Here is a 6,000-nt window from a genome sequence, read left to right on the forward strand (position 1 = left end):
GCAAGCAAAGGCCTATAAGGAAATCAGGCTGTTGGAGTGGGAGAAAAGACATCCCTTGAGGATGGCATCAGTGATTTAATTTTTGCACCTATTACCAACAAATTACAATAACAAAACTAGTCCTGGATGTTAAAGTGAGAGGAGGTTTGGGAATAAAGGTACTCCAGCCAATGGAAGAATGGAAGTGGGTTGCCCAGTGGGCATGGAAACACACTGACAAGGAGTCAAAGGGAGTGTAACAGGGATGAAATTAGGTATATGAAAAAAAGTTTAAGAACTTCTGGCTCAGAAAGCTGTTGAGAGTGATTTATATTCTTAATGTGGTAAACAGATCCTAAAATGTTTTGCCTCTTAGCTCAAAAGAACATTTCTAGACTATGGATGGATTTATGTAAATAAAGGTTCAGAAACCTGCCACCTGCAAGGCAGCAGAAAGGTAACCTGGAAAACACCAAACAGAAGAACTCGTGTTCAGCCTGACACTGTAACAGCCTTCCCTATAGCTTCACACCTATGCAAATTATCTGTCACAATGCATAAAGCTCAAGATAAACAAAGCTCTTCCACAACTTGGCATATGGAAAAAGGGTCTGAACTGAAATGGTAATTGAGTTTTAGAGACCCATCCATTTGCTGTCATCGTGCCATCTGTCCTCCCTGGCAGAGTCCTGACAGCTTGCTTGGCAGCTTTGATTGCCAAAGCTCATGTATTAAGTTAGATTTACCTAGTCTTCCCACACACAGTTTCTTATTTTTCTATGGCCCTGCTATTCTAGATGATTCACAGAACTGCAGGATACCCTGTACTCCCAGAAGCATGATATATTTCGGTATTTTAAAAACTTTTTTTTTTGTTTTAATCAGAAATATGGATAATTTTCTATTGTGGTTTGTAAGTCACCTGTAGACACCAAATCCACCAGAGTCAAGAGAGTGACTTACTTCTCAGGGACTGAGCATGGGTACCAGAGATCACAGGTGCTGGTGTGTGTATGTGTGAAGGATTTCTACCACCAGAGAAATAAATGAAAACTGCAGATGCCATATGAGGGCAGGACCCCCCGAGGCAGGCTCCAAGTTATTGCATTACTGTCATAACTGCTCACTGCAAAGCACCTTTGACTAAAAGCCAATATGATGCCTAGCATAACTCTGCTGACTCCCCTGAAATTACACAGATGATTAATGCTGCCCCTTAAGGTATGAAAGAAGAGATAAAATTATATACATTTAATTTCTTTACCCAGAATGGAACTTTTAACTGCGGCAGTGAATGATGTGGGAGTTGCCCTCAGACTTTATTAAGTTACATTCCAGCTGGCCCTGTGACCATGAACATGCTTCTTTACTATGCAAGAACAAAGGGTTTAATTCCAGCAGGAGTTAATTCCTGTTGGGCAGAAGACAGAGAAGCACTCCTGGCAGTCCATTTACTGAGAATACACAGCAGTGCAAGGTACCAGAGTCCATCCTGCCTGTAGGCAAAGGAATTGTGGCCACATTCAGAAGGCACAAGCACGGAGACAGCACTGACTTTACACAGAGAGGACCATGCTCTAGGCAAGGCAAGAGGCTGCTCTGTTGAACAGCTTTTGTTCTTGTTCTGTTTTGTTCCTGTTGCAGAATTAAACACCTTAGTTCTGTCACTGAAATCATTGTCCTGGTTTTGACTTGACACAGTAATTTTCTTTTTAGTAGCTGGTACAGGCCTGTGTTTTGAATTTAGGATGAGAATGTTGGTAACACACTGATGTTTTAGTTGTTGCTAAGCAGTGCTTACCCTAAATCAAGGAGTTTTCAGCTTCCCATGCTCTGCCATCAAACAAGTGCACAAGGAGCTGGGAGGGAGCATGGCCAGGAGAGCTGACCCCAGCTGGCCAGAGGGACATTCCACACCACAGAGCACAGTTTATACACTGTGCCCAGGGTATAAACTGGAGGGAGCTGGCTGAGGGCACTGATTGCTGCTCAGGGCTGGGCTGGACATCCATCAGCAGGTGTGGAGCAATTGTGTTGTGCCTCCCGTGTGTCTCTTGGATTTCAATCCCCTCTTCCTCTCTTTTTTCATTAGTACTAGCAGTAGTGTCATTATTATTGTTGTTTCAATTATTAAACTGTTCTTATTTCAATCCATGAGGTCCACTTTTTTTTCCCCAGTTCTCCTCCTCACTAGGGAGGGAGCAAGTGGCTTCAAGGGATGACAGTCATTCAGCTGGTGGCTTCCTAAAGGAAAGCTTACATGCCCTAAACTGGATTAGACCTGCCTGAGGAATAGTTTTCCGTCATACAAATAGAAAGCCAACAGGATTTCAACTCATTGTCTTAATTTCTTTCCCAAGACAGAAAAACTTCTCAAAGTTCTTCATAAGCATGCAAACCAAGAGAACCCAAACAGGTAAATAGGTTGGTAAACAGGTCACTCAGTGGGACACTGTGGGGCACACAGGTCCCCCTTGTTCTTGCTCCAAGATACTCCCACAATTCTACTGTCTCCTAGTAACACACAACAGGACTAATCTCTGCTTCTCAGTCAGAGAGTTGTTCCACTTTGAAGTAAGTAGAGAGAAAGGCTGACTCCAACTGTGGCCCTTGGCTGGCATGTGAGAAAACCTCAAGTCCAAGCTCCAGTAAATATGTGATTATTAACCAGCTGCAGCACCAGAAGCCTGAGAGAGAGCTACCCAGAGCAGCCAGCTGCTTGTCTGTGGAAATGCTTACGTGAGCTGTGAGGCATCATGATCCAAGCTCATAGACTGAGTTTTGATGCTTTGAACCCTGGCTGCCTTGGTAGGAACTAGATGATCTTTCATGTCCCTTCTGACCCAAACCCATGATTCTATGCTCTTGGTTTCAGAAGACTAGAGTGACATCAGAGCTGAGGATGGCTCTGAGGGTATGAGAACAACCTCGCAGTCTGTGCATTCTCACTGTGGTCATGTTTGACCATTTTGCAATAGGAGAGGAGTGGGTGGTCTGCAAGGGTGTTCAAAAAGCATGGCTGGATGTGATATGAAACTGGACTGGGGCTGGCTGAAAGTTAAATGAAATTCGAGTGATGAATACCTGAGGTTTAGGAATTGCTGTGACAGGATGCACTTACTGAGCAGTCTGGCTGGCAACTGAGCACAGCTTTCAGTAGTGGTGTATATACACAGTGAGAATATGTGTTCCTTTAATCCTTGTATAACCTAGCAGCTCCACCTACCCAGGAGACTGAAATTCTCATTGATTCATTGAGCATGCCCAGCAAAAACTCCTGAGCCTTCTCCTCTCCCTTTTCTGCCAGTTATAAGGGCAGAGGTTCAAAAGATCTCCATAGAGATTAACAACATAAATCCATTCACCCTTTTCCCAGGAGCAGCTAATACTTGGATGTGCATTTAGGCAGTGGCACTGATTACACTGTGAATTCCCTCCTAACCTCCAACCATCTGATACATATTTTGAATTGGAAGGTACCTCCAGTAAATGGCATTTAGTAGCAAGCATAATTTAATGTCTTTACTGGAGAGGATGCTGCTAAACCCAGGGCAGTCCTGTCACTTAATTCCTCTGGTTCCATGAGCGAAGATGTGAGATAATCCTGACTTTGTAACATAAATCTTTTTCTCAGAGACTTTCACAGATGTGATCATTCCACAAGCATTATCCACTCACTAAAGATCTTGGCCTTCTGCTCGCTTAATATCAACAGTTCTGAGAAAATGAATGGTCTTACTAATCTGTGTAAAGTAAACAGCATTTTGTCCTTAAAAACAACAATATTTAGTCACTCCTGAATCTGATGCATTCAGCCAACGCACCTAAAGAATGCAGGATCAGAATTGTGGAATGATGCAGGTTGGAAGGGACCTCTGGAGATCACCTGGTCCAACCCCCACTGAAGAGGGGATAACTCCAAAGTCAGATCAGGTCATTCAGAGTAATGTCCAGCTGAATATTGCATATTGCTAAGATTGCAGATTTCACAGCCACTTTAACTGATTTCAGACCACTCTCCAGGTGAATATTTATTTCTTAATTTCTAATTGGAATGTAGAATCATCAAATGGTTCAGGCAGAAAGGAACCTGAGACATCATCTAGTTCCAAGCACTCTGCCATGGGCAGGGACACTTTCCACTAGACCAGAGCCCCATCCAACCTGTCCCTGAACTCTTTCAGGGATGGGGCATCCACAACTTCTCTGAGCAACCCATTCCAGTGACTCACCACCCTCACAAGAATGAATTCCTTCCAATTTAATGCTAGTCTAATCCAATTTAAACCTACTCTCCATCCTAATGCTCTTACCTCTTGTTCTATCATTCCATGCCCTTTTAAAAAGTCCCTCTCCAGCTCTCTTGTAGCCCCTTTAGGTTCTGCAAGGTGCTGTATGGCCTCCCCAGAGCTTTCTCTTCTCTAGGCTGAACAGCCCCAGCTCTCCCAGCCTGCCTTCACAGCAGAGGTGCTCCAGTGCCTGGATCATCTTCATGACTTCCCTCTGGACTCCTCCAACAGCTCCAAGTCCTTCTCACACTGGGGGACCCAGAGCTGGTGCAGCACTGAGAGAGGCAGAATTCCCTCCTCCAGCTGCTGGCCACGCTGCCTGTGGTGCAGCCAGGACACGGGTGGCTTTCTGGGCTGCCTGTGCACGTTGCCAGCTCACACCAAGCTCCTCATCAGCCAACACCCCCAAGTCAGCAGTGATGTTGTGACTCTCACTCGTTTCATCCCCTCTGATCACTGTGCACCTCTAAGGAGAGTATGCTTTTACCCTTTCTATGCCCACCCCTGAGGTAACTGGAGGCAGCAGTAAGATTTTCCCCTTAAACTTCTCTTTTTAGGAGTGATAAACTCAGTTCTTCTTGTCTTTACACATCATACATGAGCCTGCTTATCACCTTGATTATCCACAACTGGACTTCTCCCAGTGAGGAACCCCAAGCAGGACATGAAATTCCAAGGTTTGTTGGATAGAGGGAAATGGCTATAACCCCGAATCTGATGGACACAATCTTGCTCATATAGGCCAGGATGCTCCTGCTCCAGGATGTGTCCAAGAGACTCACCAGGTCCTCCTGTCAATGAAGTTGTCTGCCCAGTCAGTCCCCAACCTGTACTCTTGTATAGGTCCATTCCATCCCAGGTGCAGACCTCTGCACTTCCATATACATACTCATACATATATATACACACATAAATATATATATATTTTTTGTTTACATTCTCTATTTCCCTTCACTTCTCAACTGACCCACTCAGCTCCAGCAGCTGCCAATATATATATATTTTTTTTAAGTCGAGTAAGTAAAATAATGAAAGTATTAATGATTTTTTCATGATAACGTAATCTAGTTTTACTTCTTTAGATTTAATACATTTTATTTTCATTTCCCTTTAAATGTAGTTTTTTTGTCTATTTGTTCCTGAAACAAAACAAAAATAATCTATTTTCAGGAGTACATATTTTATCATTTGTGGTTGATTCTATTAATTCTGGGTCATAGGTTTTTTTCTGGGAAGAGCCCACGCAACAAAAAGCTCTCAGCTTTGGAGCTGCTAAGTGTTTTGATCAATATAATGACAGTCAATGATGTTTTGCACCTTACAAACCAGGAATTCTAAATCAAGAGGCTTTATGAAAGGCTGCAAACCCTGTTTGTCCTTTGAGTTGTAAGTAAAAAAACCTACTCATTCCAAAATTATCAGTATTCTTGTGTATAAAAGATAAAATAATAATTTCTCCCCCCAAAAGATGGCAGTTTATTTCCAAAAGGATGATATATTCTCTAAGGCTACATTTGTTCCAGTGCTACCATAGGATCCGTGGTTCTGAGAATGGGTAGCATGGCACTGAATGAATTCTTACAGGGAAGACCCCATCCCACCAAAACAAGGTCCTGGACCTGTTTTGGAGATACTGCTTTGCATTTCCCTTGGTGGCACGGAGGAACAAGCAGCAGCAAAAGAAAACATCTTGTTCATTACCCTTTGTTATTGTTACTTGCTGTTTTCATTA

The sequence above is a fragment of the Passer domesticus genome, chromosome 1, assembly GCF_036417665.1.
Source record: "Passer domesticus isolate bPasDom1 chromosome 1, bPasDom1.hap1, whole genome shotgun sequence".
NCBI classification, from domain to species: Eukaryota; Metazoa; Chordata; class Aves; order Passeriformes; family Passeridae; genus Passer; species Passer domesticus.